The sequence below is a fragment of the Neofelis nebulosa genome, chromosome 4 (assembly GCF_028018385.1).
Source record: "Neofelis nebulosa isolate mNeoNeb1 chromosome 4, mNeoNeb1.pri, whole genome shotgun sequence".
In the NCBI taxonomy this organism is placed as follows: Eukaryota; Metazoa; Chordata; class Mammalia; order Carnivora; family Felidae; genus Neofelis; species Neofelis nebulosa.
This window is the reverse complement of record NC_080785.1, coordinates 130,062,880-130,083,969: the sequence shown is the minus strand read 5'-3', so window position 1 is coordinate 130,083,969 and position 21,090 is coordinate 130,062,880. Positions and strand designations below refer to the sequence as shown.

General features: G+C 46.7%; 2 long non-coding RNA genes across 3 annotated transcripts in view; one reads left to right on the top strand and one right to left on the bottom strand.

Annotated features, from left to right (window-relative positions):
- Window positions 1-11,849, bottom strand: part of LOC131509903 (uncharacterized) — a 169,829-nt gene extending 157,980 nt beyond the window's left edge. Inside the window, exons 1-2 of the long non-coding RNA XR_009260769.1 lie at window positions 11,618-11,849; window positions 8,861-8,916 (exon numbers count right to left, since the gene is read on the bottom strand). This is a non-coding gene — a long non-coding RNA (uncharacterized LOC131509903). The remainder of the gene's footprint in view (window positions 1-8,860; window positions 8,917-11,617) is intronic.
- The window catches only part of LOC131509902 (uncharacterized), a 60,457-nt gene that overhangs the window by 17,304 nt on the left and 22,063 nt on the right, over window positions 1-21,090 (top strand). The gene's annotated exons all lie outside the window — the stretch shown is intronic.

Sequence of the window (21,090 nt, the reverse complement as noted above, 5' to 3'; positions counted from 1 at the left end):
TGAAAAATACCACACCACAGGGGCACCTGGGTGGCTCAGTCAGTTGGTGTCTGACTTCGGCTCAGGCCACGATCTCCTGGTTCATGAGTTCAAGCCCTGCATCGGGCTCTGTGCTGACAGCTCAGAGCCTGGAGCCTGCTTCAGATTCTGTGTCTCCCTCTCTCTGTTCCTCCCCCACTCTTGCTCTGTCTTTCTCTCTCTCAAAAATAAATAAAGCTTAAAAAAAATTTTTTTTAAAAACACCACATCACAGGTGTGGCAGCCAGCCTTCAAGATGGCCCCCAATGTCCCCTGCCTCCCAGTATTCACAACTTTGGGCACCCTCTCCCACCCTGAACAGGGATGAACTGTATAATCAGAAGAATATTGCAGAAATGACATTTGTGACTTCAAAGATGAGGCCCTAAAACTATTGCTTCCATCTTCCTCTCTCTTGGATCACTCAATCTGGGGGAAGCCAGCTGCCATATCATGAGGACACTCAAGCAGCTCTGTGGGGAGGACCTAAAGTCTTCTTCCAACAGCCACGTGAGTAGAGTAGGGCCATCTTGTAAGTGGATCCTCCAGCACCACTCAAGCCTTCAGATGACAGTAGCCCTGGCCACTGGTTTGACTTCTGCTTCACAGAGCACCCTTGAGTTAGAACTGCCCAGCAAAGCTATCCCTGCATCCCTGACCCACAGAAGCCACAAGATAATACATCTCTGGTTGCTTCCAGATGCTAAGTTTGGGCTTTGTTACGCAGCAATAGATAACTGATACATTTCATTAAAAAGATCATGGGAAATCAGCTGCTCTGAAGTAGAAGGGGAATGAATTTCTTGAGTTGGATATAAACACAGTCACATCCTTCAGGTCATTTGTTCTCTTCTTGCTGCCACCATCACTTCAAGAAAGCCCCAAGGGACACAGCAGTCACAAATTTCGGAAGGAGAAGGAGAGGTAGGGAAGGGGGACTCAGGTCACTATCTGAGGCTTCTACACAGGATTGCTAAGGTGGCACATGGCCCTCTGTGGAGCCACATGAGGCCACCCCCCCCCCCCACAGGTAAGAAGCAGTATATACTCTAGTAATGTATCTTACAGCTATGAATTGTTACCAGAACAAAAATCCCAGTGAGTGATTACTGAGCACTTTGCATGCTGAGCACTTTACATTTGCTTTTAGTGCTTCAGCTAAATTAGCACTCACAATAACCTAGTAACATCATGCATTGGGCACAACACATCCATCGTGAGTGACAAAACCCAACTCAAACTGGCATAAGCCAGAATGGGCATTGATGGATTCATTAACTGAGAAGTGCAAGGGGTGTCCTAGGCTTCAGGGACTGTTGTATCTAGGGTATGGAGTTCTTTCTTTCTCTTATTCTCCCCTCTACCCCTTATTCTCTCTCCTTCTCTTCCTCCCCTAGTCATCTCCCTGATTTTTGTTCCCCCAGGAAACTTGGACACCAGTAGCTCAAGCCTATGCTCTAATAATCTAAAACCAAGAGAGGCTCTCTTTGCCAACAGCCCCATATCAGATCCCATGGCAGGTCTCTGATTGGCCCTACTTAGGTCACTTCTTTATGCCGATCCCTGGGGACAGGGCCATGGGGCACAATGATTAGTTAGGCCTGGAACACATGTCCAATGGGTAGATGGGGCACAGTAATTGCCAGTCCCACCAGAACCACATGCAATGGCAATTTCCTACTTAGCATGAAAAAGGGATGATAGGCAGACAAAAAACACATTTATGATCATCATCATCATCATCACTTTACAGATGAGGAAACAGGCTCAGAACAGCTGCAAACCCCTGCCTGGGGTCTCATAGCTGGTAAACAGCAAAGGCATATCTGGCTGACTCCAAGGCCAAAGTTCTTAGCCATGCTCCTTCCACCTTCCTCATCCCACAGGGTCCTCTGACCCATACAGGAGATCTGCAGACAAGATGATCTCCCTTGCGGAAGCCAGAGCAGTTACCTGATGCCAATCCAGGCCCTAGGACTAATTCTGCATCTGACACAATCTGCTTTTTCCCAGCCTACCTAGTTCACCTGGGGCTAGAGAAGGCTCACCCAAAGTATCTCCTGTCCTGACCTTGACTGCATCAACAGCCAAACTGACTATGACCATCTCCGCCTCCAGATGAAACTATTCTATAATATCCCCTTGCTTTTGGAGTAAAGATCCAAACTCTCACCTCAGATAAGAGCTCTGAACATCTGACCCCTGTCAACCTCTGGCTCATTTTTTCCACTCCCTGTCTCAGCCACACTATTCCTGTCAAATTCGGTGAAAGTACCCTTCTTCCTCCCACCCCAAGACCTTTGCATATTCTGTTCCCTCTACTTGGTGTGTTCATTCCTCTTCTCTCTGCCTAGAAAACTCATCCTTCACATCGGCTCCTCAAGGAAGCCTCCACACCTCCATTGCTGGGGTCACTTCCTCTGCCTAGGTCCCCATGGGAGTCCAGAGCTTTCATTGAAGTCATTAGAATACATTCATGTGGGATCTGTAGTGAAAATCTGCCTCTCACACCAGACTGTAAACTCATCAGAGCAAGGATAATGTCCCTGTTTCTATTCATTATGTCTATCACTTAGCCCAGGGCTTGACCCAAAATAGACCCTTAGAAAGCATTTATTGAATAAATGAAAGGAAGGAAGGAAGGAAGGAAGGAAGGAAGGAAGGAAGGAAGGAAGGAAGGAAGGAAAAAAGAGAGTGGGGAAGGAAGGGAGGGAGGAAGGAAGGGAGGGAGGAGGGAAGGAAAAAAGAGAGTGGGGAAGGAAGGGAGGAAGGGAGGGAGGAAGGAAGGGAGGGAGGGAGGAAGGGAGAGGGAAAGGAAGGGAGAAGGAAGAGAGAGGGAGGAAGGGAAAGAAGAGAGGGAGGGAAAGAAGAAGGGGGAAGGGAGGAAGAAAGGAAAGAAGGAAGGGAGGAGGGAGAGAGAGAAGGAGGAAGGAAAGGAAGCAGGGAGGATGGGGGGGGGGCAGGGAGGGATTGCCATGCCTCAAATTAAAGCTCACGGAGTAAATCACAAGTATTCCAAGATATTGATTAAACTCTTAAACTAGGATGAATGTGAAGAACATGAAACTATTACAAGCATTAGAGGATTTATTGGCTGAGCCTGGCTGCTTTTCAGTATTATTCCCTTCGTTCTCATTGCATTGGAACCACAGGGTGAAAGTCGTGGGGAGAGGGAGGAAGGGGAGGAAAAGGAACAAGAAGCAAGAAAAGAAGGAAAGAGAGTAGGGAAGATGAACAGGTAGGAAGAGTATATAGGGGTCAGGGAAAGAGGAAAGGTTAAGGGGGGGAGGAAGAGAGAGAGGAAGAGATGAAGGCATAAGAGGAGGAGGGAAGGAGATGGAGGAAGGGAGAGGAGGAGGAGAAGGGAAGAAAGGGGACAGGAGGAGGTAAGTACAGTGAGTCAGAGGGAGGAAGGAAAGAAAAGAGGGAGGAAGAGGGAGGAACCCATCTAAGTCTGCTAATTCCAAATGAGCAGGGATAGGAAATAACGCAGGGTGATTCTGGCAAGCCCAGCACCGAAACATGCAAGCCCCACCCTCTCCAGGAGAGGTCATGCTATGGGTCTCTGCCAATGGCAAGCTGTCAGCCTGGAGGCTGGACAGAAAATACAAGATCCATGGAACTGAAGACTTCAGGTGGGAAGTATACTCAGAAGCAAAAAGAAGGAAACCAAGATAACAGCTGATATAGGGAGGGAGGTGGAAAAAATAAGGAATGTGTCACTCCCTCCCTCTGCCATGGGTGACCCACTGGGTATCCTCATCACCTCGGAGGCTTCTGGACCTCTGTTTTCCCTTCTGGTTGTGTTGACAGGATGAAGGGATGTTTATTGCTAACACAGCAAAATGTGGTCCAGCGGCCGGGAATCTCCCTGGCATGATTAATTCATGTTCTGAACAAATGAACACGAGTTTGTACCGTTGCAGTGCTTGTTGTACACATGGGGTGGTGGAGCCAGAGGGCGGGGGACATGGAATCTGGCACTGGCTGTCAGCAAGTGCAGTGCACACTGATGGGGTCTCCACAAATGCCCCATCTCCCAACTTGGGCTCTTGGGAGCATTTCCTGTTACAAATAATAAGCATGTGTGTTGCCTCTGGGGGTGAAAGAGGGTCTCCAGCACAGGATCTGTGCATTTCAGATAAACGTCTTTGAGCATGGATGGGTTAGCAAAAAGGTAGGAATACACGTCGAGACAGTGAAAGGGATGATTGCAAAAATGAAGGGGACATTCCTCCAGCAGGAGCAACTTGGTGATTGAAATGTCCAGTGAAATGCCTGAGAGGAAATCGAGTAAACCCTCTTCCACCAACCCACCCTGAGGCGTCTATGTCTTGGCAGTTTACTCCTATTGGGACCACTCATTCAGCATTAGAACTTATACAGGCCATTCTGACCAAAAAGAAAAAAAAAGAAAAAAAAAAAAAAGAGGGGGAGAATTTACTGGCTCAGGTAACTGAAAAATCCAGGGATTCAATGTTTTCAGGCATGGCTGGATCCAGGAATCCAAGAATTGTCATCAAGATTGTTTTTTCTCTCTGTGGCCCTGGATTTGCTTTCCTCTGTGCTGGCAAGCTCTCTCCAGTGGAAACCACCCCTGTCTAAAGAGTGCTTCTCTTTCCCAAGAGTTTCCAAAAAATCTCAGGTCTGAGTCTTATCGATTGGGCTTGGGACATGTGCCACCCGTGGAACCAAGGATAAGGGGTCAGCCCTCTCCAGATTGGGATGCTATTAGCCAAATGATGGTAAATGGCTATTGTGCAGACAAAAACAACAGATGTGACCACAGAACTGTGTTGATAGCTGAAAAATGAGAGCACCCCTCCCCCAAAAATTTAAATACAAATGCTGGTTGCTAGGGAGGCAAGCCAAGGACAACCCACACATAGGTTATTTTCTGGGACAGAGAGAGCTGAATGGAAAAGATCCTTCCTGGCTCTCCTATAGGAATTTATTTGACAAATCCAACCCAGTGTTTCCAGAATTACCAGACCTGGAAGGAGGAAAGTAAAGGCTTTACTAGAAAGCTATTCATTCATGCATTCATTCATTCATCACTCTCACCCTCTCTTTCTCCCACAACTCTGTCATCTGGTTTCTTCCTGTCTCTCTCAGGGGGGACTGTCCTTGTGAAAGTTGCCAATGACTTTTCTTTTGTTCAATCCTGTGGCCAATGTCCTCCTTTCCTTCCGTGATGACTGGGTACCACTGACTGCCACCCTCTTGACAACTGCTTTCTCCATGGCTCTTTGCTCCTCTGTTTGCTCATTCGCCCACTGAGAACACACGCACTGTTGCGGCTTCTGTTTCCATCCCCTTATCCACCCCAGTCCAGAGTCGCGGCTCAGACCACTCTTCTGAGTCTTGGTTTTGTGAATTCAAGTGCCTCCTGGAAACTTCACCAGGTGACCCCCCCTAGCATCTTAGACTCATCATGTCCAAAATACTCCTCACAGCCATCCCCCAAGGCTACTCCTTGCCTAGTGTGCCTTGACTTGGGGTCTAGTACCACCACCCACCCACTTGCCTAACCCAGAGACCACGAACTAGACCAACGCCTCTCTCACACTCACATCCATTTAATCGGTTGGAACTCCTTGGAAATATCCACCCACTTCTCACCATCCCCACTGAGAGTCTGGCCCCCATCATCTCATATCAGAATTTCTGCCAACAGTGTCCCAACTAGCCTCCCACCTTGTCCCACTCCAGTCCATCATCCACTCTGCACTCTGACATGTCCTTCTAAACACAAATTTGAACCCAGGCCCTGCTTGTTCCTCTAGGCTCACTTACCTTTTTCCACTCTTCTTTCAAATTCGACACGCTGGCCACACTGAATGACCTACCTCCAATTTGCATAGGCTGTTCCCTCTGCCTGGAGCACCCTTCCTCCTGCCTCTTCACTCAGCTTCCTCTCGCTTATCGTCCAGGTCGCCTCTGCCAGCCATCACTCCCTCCAGGACCACTTCTAGACAAGTAGAGTGGTCCAAGACTTAGTTATGTACCTTTTCTGCATGTCCCCAAACACGAATGAATGAACGAATGAATGAATCAATCAACCAATCAACTTTTTAGAGAAGATGGTGATGAAACTTAAGTTCTTGATGAAAAGGAAAGTTCACAAGAGGAGAAGGGAAATCTATGTGTCTATTTTTAGCCACTAAACACTTTCTTTTTGACACTCACTTTCCAAACAAAAATGTATTAAGTTCTTACCTTGAGTCGGCTACAGCCGTGGTGGTCACTGAGCTATAGTAGCAAACAAAACAGACACACATCTTGCCCCTTAGAAATTATAATCTAGCAGACAAAACAGATCCTAAATAAACAGTTCAGCAAAAGGTAATGTGTACTAGCCCTAACCCTCTTGTAGCAAAGCAAATTTTCCAAACATGGCTGCACCAATATATACCCCCTTCAGTATACTCTCTCACAATGTAACTGACACTCTATTGAGATGTGGGGTCTACTTTCTCCTCTTAAAACTAGGTGGACTTTGGAACTGCTTTGACCAATAGAATGTTGTAGAAGTAACACAGAGTGACTTTCTGGTCCATCAAAGGCAACACAATTTCCACCAATTAATCAATATATGTATCTCTCCCCCCCATCGCCTCATCTCTCAACTCTTCCTTTGGAACCCCACCCACCATGTTTGTAAGGAAGTCCTGACCACATGGAGAGGCCACATATGGACGTTCCAACCTATAACAGGTCTCAACCGACAGACAGCATCAACCTCTACTCATGTGAATGAATGAGTCTTTAGATGAACTCAAGCCCTTGGCTCTTCCAGCTGAGTTCCTTGACACCATGGAGCAGGAAGAAGCCATCCTCATTGTGCTCTGTCAAGTGCCCAATCCACAGAATCTATGAGCATAACAAGTGACTGCTTTATGCCACGAGGTTTTGGAGCAATTTTTTCTGCAGCCATGGCAACTATATTACTTCTCTAGGCTTACTTGCAGAAAAGAATACTAGCTGAGAAATAGAGAGTAAAATATACCACCATTTCTGTCTTTGAATAGCTGTTGATATGCACTGGCTGTGCAAACTTGGGCATGTCATTTCCCATCTCTGGGTTCTTAGTCTTCCCATGTATAAAATAAGGTGATGGGGCTGGATGATTTCTAACACCCTAGGAAGCTTGAAAATTCTATTAATGGAGATTCATTTATGGGATGCCCCAATCAAAACCATGTCAGTTGATATGGCAAGAGGTGAACTCTTTAATTGAAATTCCTGATTTTGTTTAAATATCTTTCTAGAGGGTGAACTCAGCTAAAGCCATTAGAAAAACAAAAGGATTCCTCTAATGTATAATTCATGAAAGAAGAGTGGGTTTGACCCAGTGGGTCATTTGGAATAAAAATGCCATAAAAATAAAATATGTTATCCTTCCCCTTCTGCCTCCCTCATCCCTTACACCAGCTAATGGAGGGGAAAGAGTGAATTAAACTGGAGTTCAGGTCAAAGGTTTAGTTGATTCATTCCAGAATGGTCATTCCCTCCGGCTGCTCCAGTAACGACAGACACTGCAGATGTTGACGAAGGTTTTGTCCCCGCCCCAGGTCCCCCCCACCCCCATCCTGAGTGATAAGGCCTCTCCTCCTTCCCTGGGGAGATGACCTCACCTTCTAATGGACTGCCCAATTAGGAAGCATATGAGCCTGTTGAGAAGACACCCTGTCCGCTTCAAAAGCTTTGGGGAAATTCCCCAAGGGGCCAACCTGTTTCACAGAGCAAAGGGAAAAAAAGTAGACAGCCTGTAATTAGTATAATAACCTGTTCGGATTCCACCTGCCTGTGATTTCCCCAGCTTGTTCATCCATTCATGTATTCATTCACTCAGGCAACAAATATTTACAGAGCAGCTGTGATGTGTAAGCCCTGGTGATACGACAGGTCCCCCAGAAGGAGCTAACGATTTGTGTGCATGCGATTGATTAAGAAAATGCTCCCAGGGGGCATCTGGTGGGGAGATATGGAGGGAGGGTAGGACAGGGAAGAAGAAGTTGCCAAGCAAAGGTTGATTTCAAGCAAGTCCCAGCCTCAGCTTGGTCCTGAAGGGAGCTCCGCAGTGAAAAGTACGCCTCAGGATTTGTCCCAAGTCAAAGCAGGGGAGCCAGGCTTTCACACCTCTGCATCAGTTATTGGTATGGTCTGCCCTCCTAGGAACACAAATCTCAGGCAACCTGGTGCTCTACAAGAGCAGGCAAAGTAGCTCCAAAAACCTGTGGACAGTCCTTCAAAAAAAAATCACAGGTGCAGGCCAGTAGAAGTGAAACACCACAGAAGCCAAGAGCAGACATTTTCCACTCTTCCATCCCCAATATTTCAGCAATATCTCACCTCATGGTTGCAATAAGGCTGCAGCAGCTCCAAACTTCCCACCCTCTCACAATATCCAAAGGCAAGAAGGGATGGAAAGAAGGTAGTACCACCTACAGATCTAACTTCAGAGCAAGGAAGATTTCTCCTGGAGGCCTCCAATACACTTTGCATCACGTCCTCTTTGCCAAAGTGGGTCAGTGCACGCTTTTAAACAAATCATCGCCAAGAAGACAGGATTACTGTAAACGGTTTCTTGGATTGAGGAGGTGACTTTTCCTGAGCATCTTGCCCACCTGCTTTATACCTGATGGGTTTTTCTTAGCAAGGAAGAGGAGGGAATGGCTTTGGGGCGGACAATGTGCTATGTGTGTGACACTAGCCAATCAGAAAACACCAAGCCCTTTGGACTACAGTGATTGGTTCAGGGATAAGCATACTACTCAAGCCAAGCCAATCAGAATTAGTCCTGAGAATATTGCGTTAGTTGCTAGGAAGAGGTACTTACTCACTGAAAGTGTCCTAGGCAAGAGTTGTGACAGCTATCTTGGCATCATGAGGAGCCTGAAAATAAAACCATCACAAGAAGGAAAATCAAATGGAATAAAGAGTGGTTGAGAGAACAAATCTATATATTCAGAAACCCTGAATCCGGGCTTTCCCAGAGCCAACTCTAGACTTGGGCAGGAAAAAAAAAAAAAAAAAAAAAATGTCCCTTCTTGCTTAACCCAGCTTGGGTGGGTTTTCTGTTCTTTGCAAACAAAAGATTCCCAAGTGATACAAGTGTGGAACAATACAGACCCAGCTTCTGCACTTATGGAGTTCAAAGTCAAATCGGGGAGGCAGGTGCTGAACAAGTTACAAGTTACAAGTATAATCTGAGTTACAAAGGTCAAATGCAGAGGACGGGCAGAACACATGAGATAGAGGGGCCAGTCTGGTCTAGAGTCTAAGAAGTCTCCTTGGGGTGGTGTGGTTCAAGCTAACACTGGAAAGAAAATGGCTATGTTTTCCAACTAGACTCCTCCATTACCCCTTGACTTCCCAGACATAGCAGGGAGCAGCCACTCACTAGGGGAGCCCACGGATTTCCTTTCTCTCTGACACATCCCTTACTCTTTCATCCATTCTTTCAGTATACTAATTTGGTCAGAAGCTACCAAGAATGATCAGAGTTGTTGTTTTTTGTTTTTGTTTTTTTCTTGCACTCCTGCAAAAGCCTTTAGTTCTGGAGAAAGACTGTGATTTCTTTCCTGTGCAGGAGTGTTTTCTTTTCTTCTTATTTCCTTCATTGCCTGCGTGAATTGGAGTGGACAAGTCAGGCCTTGAGGTGGTGGCAGTTAAAAAGAACTCTCAGCCCCATGCAAGTCATTGGTGCAGCTGAGAGGAGCCGTACATGGAAGAAACCCTCCAGGAAACATGGAACTTACACGTCCTTGGATAGAGAAACCACCCTCTGCTGTCTCCTAATCTGGCCCAGGGATGTTTGTTCTCTGGCATCATTCACAAACTCAGAACGGAGAAAACCCTAGTGCCACTGTCTCTTCCTAGCTACGTGGTCTCAAACAAGGCTCTGAGCCTCAGTTTCCTCATCTCTGAAGTGAGAATAATAAAATCTGACAGACTTTATTAGCAGATTTTAATAAAAATCTGCGAGAGCTACCTCAGAGGGCCCAGGGGAACACCAAAGGTGATACACATAGTGAATATGCTGACAGGCACAGTCTATCATCCAGACATGATCTGCAATGGCACACTTTTGCTCATCAGGGGTCCTCAGGCCCTGTTCTCCAGCCCCAAGCAAAGGGACCGAGTCTCTCATCCATCCTCACTGACCACACTGCCGGTGCCCTGGTCTTGTGTCCAGCACAAGACTTGCAACTTCCATAGCAAGCACTGGGCGAACATGGCTAAGAGGAAGGGTCATTGCTGTGGTTTGCCACCTCAGGTGGAGAAGACTTGCGTTTGAGGGCCAGCATTTCCACTGCTTGAGGCTGACGGGCTCCTTTGGGAGCAATTCAGCCACCAGGACCTTCACCTTGATTCCAAAATGGAGGAGGTTGGGTAGGTCCTCGGCGTTTCACCATCCACTTTGTAATGCATGTGAACTGCCTCCAGAGGCCAACTCCGTTCACCCGATGTGAATGGGGCCCCTGAAATTGTGCCATTCAGTTTAGGGTTGATACTTGAACACAGCTACTCTGCCAAGATACGCAATCACCATTTGAGCCAGTGGGGGTCTTAACACATCAGGACAACCTCAAGGAGCAACACCAGCTTGGAGTAGGAGGCAGGAGGGGCGCCTGGATGGCTCAGTTGGTTGAGCGTCTGACTCTTGATTTTGGCTCAAGCCATGATCTCATGATGGTGAGGGGTCCTGAGGTCAGGTTCTGTGCTGAGCATGGAGCCTGACTGATTCTCTCCCTCCCTCTTTCTCTGCCCCTCCCCTGCCTACACACATGCACATACCCTCTTGCTCTCTCTCCCTCAAAAGATTTTAAAAAAAAAAATTTTTTTTCGAAGTAGGAGTTAGGAAACCAAGTCTGAATGTCCATGGGCAATGCTGGTCTCCACTCTTTAGACATCCCTGGCTTTCCAAACAGTATTTCCAAGCATCCCTGGAGACAGAAAAAGCATCCAGATGGGCTCTGCATACACAGCCCCTCCACATCCTAACTTCAGGGAGAGTAGCCCAAGACCTCAACATTTTATACTATTATTTTATTTTATTTTATTTTATTTTACTTTATTTTATTTTATTTTAGAGAAAGAGAGGGAGAAGAGGAAAGGGGCAGAGGGAGAGGCAGAGAGAATCCCAAGCAGGCTCCACACTCAGTGAGGAGCCCAGCGCAGGGCTCAATCCCACGATCCTGGGATCATGACCTGGGCAGAAATCAAGAGGCAGACATTCAACCAATTGAGCCATCCAGACGCCCCACGTCCTCAACATTTTAGAAATGGGGCTCTGAAGAAGAATGTATTTGAAAGGAATGAAGAAGGGAGGAAGCAGCACAGACGATTAGGCTACTGGGTTGTCAAATCTTATCTCCTTTTTACATCTGATGACTTGGCCATAGCCAAGAACCTCCAACTGACAATTTTGTTCTAAAGATTCCAAAGAGAGAAAGTCCTTTCATGGCTGAAGTGGGGTAAATGGGTCAGCTGTTTCTTAACCCAAAACAATGCAGGTGGTTCTGAGGTGAAAGGCTCTTCAGAGCAGCAGTTACTTCACTTTGGTGTCCACACAGATCCCTTGGCAACTTACTAAAAATCCCGATTCCTGAGCCCCTACGCTCCAAGGGTAGTGACTTCGAGTTGGGGCCTGGGGCCAAGAGCAGGGCCTGGCGTCCCCTCTGCCACCTGCAGCTCTGGAACTTGGACCACACCAGTTAACCCTCTGTGCCTCAGCCTTCTTGTCAGGGAAATGAGTACAATCGTGGCCATACCTTAAGGTTCGGGAGGATAAAATGATTACGTGTAAAGCCCTTAGAACAGTGTCCAGCACACAATACATGTTCAATAAATGTGACTTCTCACTAATATGAGGGTGGAGTCCAGGAAGCCCTGGGCGATTTGACAAGCAGCCTGGATGATTCAGATGCGGAAGATGCAGGTGATCCTTGGAGCACCTTGGATGGACAAGCACACGGAGCAGCCTCCGTCACCTGCAGGCAGCTCCTTGCCCTGGGGTAAGAAACAAGGAATAAGACACTCGTGTGCCACCGAGCCATCTGTGTGTCTGAAGAGGCAGCAGCTATTTTTTCCTCAAATGGAAATAGCTTGTTATTCCAATTAGATGTGTAAAACATGCTAATTACCCCCCCAAATCAGAAAGGTCAGAGATGGAAAGAAAAAAAAAAAAACTATAAATAATCCCCAAACCTGGAGAAAATAACTGGTAATGTGTTGTTTCTAAGCCTACACACATGGGCGCGTGGGCACGCACACACAGATTTCTTTTTCTTATACCAAAGTCACCATTTTCTCTTTAATAATGTGACAGGAACATCTCACCATGTCAATAAACATAGCCCCATGACATTCATTTTCCTGTCAGTCAGTATTCCAAAGGATGGACATAATGTTCTTTAGCCAAATCCTGTCAGACATTCAGGTTACTTCCTTTCTGGCCGGCTGATGACCAACGATTGTGGGAACACTCACATTGACCGGTCCTGTGGTGCCCTGTGCTTTTCCCTCAGTAACGACGGGCGTGGATAGATTTTGCTGTGTCGGCCTCACTTGCAGTGCAGAAAGTTCTGAGACCAAATGGTCCCCAGTTTACGCCGTCACGTCAGGTCCACTGGCTTCAAACCCAGCTCCACTAATTAGTTCTATAACTTTGGGCGGTTGATTAACTGCTAAGGACCTCAGTTTCCCGTCTGTAAAATGGGGACCCTGGGGAAGTCTCAGCGGGGTGCCTGGCACCTACAAAGGCTCAGTCACTTACCAGGCACTTACCAAATATTAAGTGAACTGAAATGTCACTAAATATCACTGCTCATTAGTCAAAACTTAGGATAAGTTCCTAAGGTCACAAGGACTACATTTTTATTTTATTTTATTTTTTATTAAATTTTTTTTTGAGAGAGAGTGAGAGAGAGCAAGTAGGGGAGAGGCAGAGGGAGAGGAGAGAGAGAGAGAGAGAGAGAGAGAGAGAGAGAGAGAGAGAGAGTCTGAAGCAGTCTACACGCTCAGCTAAGATCTCCACTCGGGGCTCAATCTCACGACTTTGAAATCATGACCTAAGCAGGAGTTTGAGTACCTGGGTGGCTTGGGGTACCTGGGTGGCTCAGTGGCTTGAGTGTCCAACTTTGGCTCAGGTCATGATCTCACAGTTCATGGGTTCAAGCCCCACATTGGGCTCTGCACTGGCTGTGTGGTGCCTCCTTGGGATTCTCTCTCCCCTCCCTCTGTCTCTGCCCACCCCCCACTCACATGTTTTTTTTCTCCCTTTTTCTCTTCCTCCTCTCAATAAATACTTTTTAAAAAAGTAATAATAATAATGACAAAATATCAAATACAAAACAACAGATAAATGGAAGCATTTGCTCTTACGTTAAGTTCTCTAAAGAAGAGACTTCTGTGGGAGGGGCACCTGGATGGCTCAGTTGGTTAAGTTTCCAACTTTGGCTCAGGTCATGATCTCACGGTTTGTGAGTTCAAGCCCTGCGTTGGGCTCTGTGCTGACAGCTCAGAGCCTGGAGATTGTTTCAGATTCTGTGTCTCCCTTTCTCTCTTTGCCTCTCCCTGCTTGCACACACACATACTCTCTCTCTCTCTCTCTCTCTCTCTCTCTCTCTCTTTCAGAAAAAAACATTAAAAACAAAATAAAAGTTGGACGCTTAACAAGCTGAGCCACTCGGCAACTCCCGGGGCCACACTTTTTAAAGACTTAATTCATACTATCAAACTGGCCTCTGGTAACACCATACCACCCATAAAACATAAGAATTCTGGTCTCTCTTTGCCCTCACAAACACAGTTAGGCACTTTCTGAGCTCATCTGTCCTGCTCCTGTGTTGGCGGTAAGAGCCTGGAACTGTCAGAGCGATTCCTTGAGGCCACAAAGGTGAGGCCCCTCAAGTCACAACTCTGTAAGGAAGAGTGAGATGGCTGGTGTCCCAGAGGGGTCGAGAAGCATCTTCCCTCTCTCACTCTGTGACTAAACCACATTAACCTTGCCTGGACACCGGAGTCACGTCTGTCAAAGTGTATCAGCAGAATATTCAGGCATCTCTATCTCAGATCCTGCCGAGGCCACCCCTGCCTTCAGCCCGGTTCGACTCTCAGAGTTTCTGGAACCAGAGCCATCCCTTCCCAGCGAGGACTGAGGCCTGTAGTGATGCTTCCTTGGGTCTCTCAGCGATGCAGAGCCCATGTCCCCAACACGGTCTTTCTCCTCTCTCAGCTGTGACCAGCTGGTCTGCTTTTCAGCCGCCAATGGCTAATTCCGGGATTACACTTTCTAAGTTGATGAAATGTAATATCCACAGTGTAAAAGCTTTAGACTTGCTCCCAGCAGTGAAGCATGGGGCGCATTTCTCCAGGGGCTGAAGATCGAGTTTAGACCATGGTAGAGCATGGCCTGCCCTGCTGAACCCTTTCACGACACACGGCCCCGTGAAAGTGAGGGAAAATTCTGGCCAAGAGGTATGAACTTCATTACAACATGTTCTTGGTTCCTGAGGAATTGAAGAATCTGCTCTCAGTCACGTTCTCTAAATGTGTGGAGAAAGGACAGGGGGTGGAAATTTCTTCCAGGTGCTATGACATTCTCTCCCCAAAGTTTTACCCTCAGAGTACATTTAGGAAAGGGGATTTGAAGAGCATAGAAAGAAAATGCGCACTCATTCTCAAAGGAGGAGGCTATTTTTCATTTTCTGTGGCGACATGACACCTATCATGAAACAACTTCAGCCCGCAGAAAGACCTTTTTTAGGGCTGGTTTTATAAATTTCTTTCTCAGCTGAGGAATAATGACATTTTCCCTAGATTGCTTTTAAAAAGGGCACTCAGAGGAATCTAACACTAAGAAAAAGGAAGTATTCGTAGCAAAAATACTAACAATGACAATAGCCATAATTTATGAAGCACCTAACATGTTTAGGTCATTCCTTATAGTGTTCACCTTCATTAAAACTCTGTAGAGCAGGGGCGCCTGGGTGGCTCAGTCGGTTGAGCGTCCGACTTCAGCTCAGGTCATGATCTCGCAGTCCGTGAGTTTGAGCCCCGTGTCGGGCTCTGTGCTGACAGCTCAGAGCCTGGAGCCCGTTCCAGATTCTGTGTCTCCCTCTCTCTGACCCTCCCCCGCTCATGCTCTGTCTCTCTCTGTCTCAAAAATAAATAAACATTAAAAAAAAAAATTAAAAAAAAAAAAACAACTCTGTATAGCAATAGCCCTAAGACGCAGCCTATATTATCCTTATTTTATAGGTAAGGAAACTGAGCTTAAAGAGGCAAAACAAATTGATCAAAGTTGGCTAATGTGTTTCTAACCTTTCATTAAGATGTACATTAAAAAAAAGTATAGAGGGGCGCCTGGGTGGCTCAGTCAGTTAAGCATCTGGCTCTTGACTTTGGCTCAGGTCATGATCTCATGGTTCATGAGTCTGAGCCTCACATTGGGCTCTGCAATGACAGTGTGGAGCCTGCTTGGGATTCTGTCTCTCTCTCTCTCTCTCTCTCTCTCTCTCCCTGCCCCTCCTCTACTCATATGCTCTGTCTCTCTCTCTCTCTCAAAATAAATAAAGAAACTTAAAAAAAAAAAAAAGGATACATTATTAGGGTACACATTACCAGCTGGATAGATTTCACCATCCATATAACCACACACATCCATGTAACCAGTAGCTCAGCTGCAGATTCCAAGACACAGAACATCATTATCAGCTCCCCCAAGAGCCCCTCTCCTGTTCTTCCCACCCACTAACTCCCAAGGGCAAGCACTGCCCTGACTTAGACCATAAACTCATCTTGCCTGTGCTAAGATGCACATAAACGGAATCGTGTGGTATTTACTCCTCTGCCCATAATCTGCTTCCTCTGGTACCGTGTCTGTCAGATGCACCTCACGGTCGCGTGCACACTAGTTTGTTTACTCTGGATGCAGCATGAACTCCATGGGATGGATGTCTGTTCCGCAGCTGAACGTCTGGGCTGCTGCCGGTCGGTGGCTCTTAAAAATGGTGTGGCCATGGGGCGCCTGGATGGCTCAGTCATTTAAGCATCTGACTTTGGCTCACGGTTCGTGACTTCGAGTCCTGCCTTGGGTGAGCTCGAGTCCCACTCTGGGTGAGCACAAGTCCTGCTTTCCAAAGTGGCTACACCTATTTATACTCCCACCACAGTGGAGGAGAGTTCCAGTTGCTTTACGGACTCATTGAGACTTGAGTCTCTTTTGCTTTTGCTCTACACATTCTGCACATTCTGCTGGGTGGATATCAGATCATGTTTAGGCACAGGCACACAGCATCAGATGCAAACATTTCTAGAGCCAGGCCGAGCCCGGTGCTGGGCACTTGGAGAGTGCTCGAGGGATATGTGTTTAATTGATTAATGACCCCAATGCTCACGGTGTTTGATTTTTCAACAGTGTTTTGCTGTTGCCTCTCCCTTAGTCCCAGACTCCTGAATAGCACAGGCCCCACCTTCTCCAAAACTACCCAGTGAAACAGCCTGATGTAACACCCTCGGTTTCTAAGATTTACAATCAGTAGTAAAAGGAGGCTACGGCTGGCCGTGAGTTGACTCAGGAGGAAGCAGGCATTACCACGGGAGGTGGGGTCCCAGGTGCCCACCTGCAGCTAGAAGTCGGAAGACACGGTTCCCCTCAAAGAACAGTCCCTGGAGCACAGGGAGGAAGAAAAACAAGACGGAAGCTGTGCCAACAGCCCCACACACGTGCACTAACACATCCTACAGGAGGGAGGAGGTGGGGCATTCTGTGAGCTAAGGACAGAGAAGAGTCTCTTAATTCCCTTGCAAATGATACGGGTTCATTAGGGCAACTGTTTCAGAGGAAATCAAACAAATGACTGTTCCAATTTTAAATACCTTCCTGAGAACAGGATTAAGTATGATTAAGACAATTCTATTTATTGGGGAAAATAGACGGCTGCCCAGGGCCCACTGCCCTACAATGCACCTGGGCTGAGTTTTCCTTTATTGCTTCTTTGTTACCCTGATGGCGACGTCTGGGGGAAAGAATAGTCACAGTGATAGTTAGCATTTCGGAACACTTACTATACACTAGGCTCTGCTTCAAGCACCTTGCTGGAGTTGTCCCATTTAACCTTTGCTAAGCTCCTATAAGGCAGGGACTGTTCCTGTCCCCATTTAAAGTTGAGGGGACTGAAGCTTAGAGAGGTAATATCTGAAGATCAAACTGCCGGTTAGTATGTGGTAAAGGAGGGACTTGAACCCTGGTGCTTTATCCACGCTGTGTAACAAATTACCCCCAAAACGTAACAGCTTAAAACAACAACCATCTGGGCAGGGGTCAGCTCCATGCAATGTGGACTGGGGTCACTCTGAGTATGTAGCTGGTGGGGGAGTTCATCTGGAGGGTCTGGGACAGCTTCTGTCTCATGACCGGTGCCTTGGCTGGGAGGCTGGGTGGCTCAGCTAGGACCGCCACCCGGAGGGAAGAGATGTGATCGCTCCGGTGCAGCCATCTCAGGGTAACAGCACTTTCCCATGACAGCCTGGGGCTCAGAATGTGCTGAGGGAGCAGGTGGAAGCTGCCCGAGGCCTGGGCCCGCAGCTGGCACAGCATCGCTTCAAGCCTGTCAGAGAGCCCGGCCAGACCCAGGGCAGGGACATAGACATGACCTCTCAGTGAGAAGAGTATCACAGAGTTCCTTCAGTCTACCATGCTTTTGTCTTTGCTGGATTCCAGAGCCCTGAGCCATAAGCATGAACATATACTGCCCGACACTGTCTTCATCGTACGTGGCATTTTACACACCTCCACAGATTCTTTTACTTGAATTAGAAGAAAAAGAGAGAGAGAGAAGAAGGCAGATGAGAAGGAGGAGGGGGAGGAGGGGGGAGGGGAAGGGGGGAAGGAGGAGGAGACAGAAAGGAAAGGAGGGGAGAGGTGAGTACAGAAGGGAAGGGAAGCTAGGAGACAAGCATTTCTCGCATTCTGTAGACGAAGAAACTGAAGCTCAGAGAGAAGAGTGCCTTGTCCAACAAGGGTGGCCAGTGAGGATGAACGTCAGGATTTGAAGCCCTCCTTCTCTGCTTCCTTCACACTTTCTTCCTCTGGGCCCATGAATGCTTCCCCCTGGCAAGTCCGCAGCCATACTTTTCCCCGTTCCCAAACACAGCCTTTGACCCTTTACTTCTGGTTACAGAAAGCCCACTTTCCAGAAGAGGCTGCCCCAAACAAGGTGCTCGAAGAGCTGCCTCTCCTCAGTGGCAGCTCCGGTTTGATCAAAGGGAGATGACTCATAGCAGGGATCAGCAGGGATGGCAGAGAAGATTTTCCTCCATCTGTCCACCCTTAAGGCCCAATTTCCTCCGAATTGCTTCAGGGAGATATTGAAACTATAGATGTCACTCAGCGACAAAGAATATATTTATCCGAGTGGCTCTCCAATGCAGTGGGCAACTTCAAGATGTGCAAGCGGGACCCAGAAAAACACTGATGCGTCCTCAGAGCTGTCGGGGTGCCATCTCTCATCGTTCACACCCTGACATAATACAGGAGCCGCTGTGTTGCTCGCTGTTTATTGCTGTAATGTGTCAGCGTGGGTAACAGAGAGCAGGCAAGGAAGGCTTAATTATAAAAAGGAATCTTTTCAAGACACTTTAGTTCCCTCATTGTTTTTTTTTTGGTTTTTTTTTTTTGTCCTGACAAGAACTCACACACATACTCACATAAAAATGTGAATCTAGTTTAATTTGGGGCTCTCAAAATTATTATTAATGTGATTTCTTAATACCTTGTGGTTCAATCTTAGAATTTCACAATCTGGCTAGGATTTTCTTTTGCTGAAAGCAGTGTAGCAAGGAGGTTGAAAGTGGGGATTCTACAGACATCCTGCCTGCCTTCGAGTCCTGCCCCCACCCCTCAGCAGCTGGAAGGCCCTGGGTCACTCATGCCCGTGCCTCAGTTTCCTCAGGTGGGAAATGGAGAGAGATGTAGAACTTCTCTCCCAGAGTTGCTACGAAGTTTTAAGAGGCAAATATGAAAAGAGCTTAATATAGTACCTTACATACTTAGTGTTCATGTTTATTAAATATTAGATATTTCTGTATCATTATTATTAAGTAGCCCAGAGAGTTCAAACATCTAAAGGGCTACATACATGATGTGGATATGTGCGTGTCTCAGTGTAAAATGACCAGGTATACATGCCCCTGTCAATCATTCTTAAACATTTGGATTATTATAAAAATAACTTGTTTATTCTAGAAAAACTTTTAACATAGAAAAGTAGAAAGAAAAAAATCACCACCATGTATCATCTATCATCTACAGAAAAACATTTTTCAATACTTTGGCCTATATATTTCCAGAGCTTTTCAGTGTGCATGAATATATTTTTTTTTCATCAAGTACTTGCTTTTTTATAACTTGCTCTACTCACTGGTGGCATATCATAAGTAGAGTCACATGTCATTCCTAGACAGCATCACAGGAAACATCTATGTAGTCTTCCATCCCCTGAATGTTTTGCTATTCATTTAATTAATCCCCTACTGTTGGACATGTAGGTTGCCTTCGTTATTTTTGCAATGTTAAAAACAACCCTGAAATGACCATTCTTGGAAATAAGATATTGTGCACTTCCATGGTCTATTTCCTTCGGATAAACTCCTAGAAATAGAATTTCTAGGTCAAAAGTTCTGCACATTTTTAAGGTTATAGGCGGCACCACTGCATCCTTCAGAAAGGATGCATCACTCCCCCCAGTGGTGAATGAGTATTTCTTTCTCCTATCTTTATCACCCCTGAGCACACCTTGCTCATTTCTTTCAACAATCATTTATTGAGCACTTACAGTTTTCCAAGCACCGCTGAAAATGACTAGAACAAGTCCTTTTCTCTCTATGCTCCATCTTCAAAGATTTCATATACTCAACTCTGAGGATGGGGTTTCAGAGTGGCCCCTTTATCTCTCTACTTAACTGTCAGAAAAATGGGACTGTCTGGTAGGTGGAACAGGGTTGGGGACAGAGCTTCAGTGTCTGGATTGTGAAGAGCCCATTCTTTTGTCCTTCAGCTGAGAATAGGCTAGTTCTTTTTTTTTTTTTAATTTTTTTTAAATGTTTGTTTATTTTTGAGAGAGAGAGAGAGAGAGAGAGAGAGAGAGAGAGAGGGAGGGAGGGGCAGAGAGAGAGGGAGACACAGAAACAGAAGCAGGCTCCAGGCTCTGAGCTGTCAGCACAGAGCCCGATGCGGGGCTTGAACCCATAAACTGTGAGATGGTGACCTGAGCCAAAGTTGGACGCTTAACCAACTGAGCCACCCAGGCACCCCAAGAAGGTGCCAGTTCCAACACCCCTTATCTAACTGCTAATGTGTCCTCTATGCCTTGGTCTGCTCTTCTGGTCTAAGCTTTCTCTCTAAATGTGTGGCAAGAGCTTCTACCCAGACAAGAGGGTTTCAATTCAAATGCTGACTCTAGCGGTTTAGTAGTGATAACCTGGCTCCCTGACTGAGGACTCTGAGGCTAAGTTTGAGATCATTTAAAAGAATGGTGTGGTCGATTAGTGATGTCTGCCACAGACACAGGAACACAGGAAACCGGTATGTACACCTATCGATGCTATCTGTTATTTACTCTCTCTCCAGGCGTCGGCTGCCCTCAAGTCAGATCCTGCTGGATTCATGTGCCATTTTCCTGTACTTCTGCTCTCCCTTGCTCCTTTCTTTTTCACACTCTCCCTGATTCACTTTCTCTTCCTTTGTTTCCATACTTCATATACATTAGTCACCCCCTGTAGGTCGACACCCTATAGATGACATCCTTGTTGCACTTAGCTTGCCAGGAGAGCACTCTGTTGTGCTCTCGCTCACTCCCTTGTTTTCTCTTTATTTCTCTGACTCTCTGTTCCTACAGATCATCCACTAAGTTTACCTCTCTGTTTTACCAGCAGCTGTTGGGGGTAAACAGCACCCCCCAGGCCAACAATACATTCCTGATGGAAGGACCACAGGAGGGCTGTTTCCCTCAGGAAGCCCACTATTTAGGAAGGAGGGGCCCAGTGCCCGGAGAGAGGCAA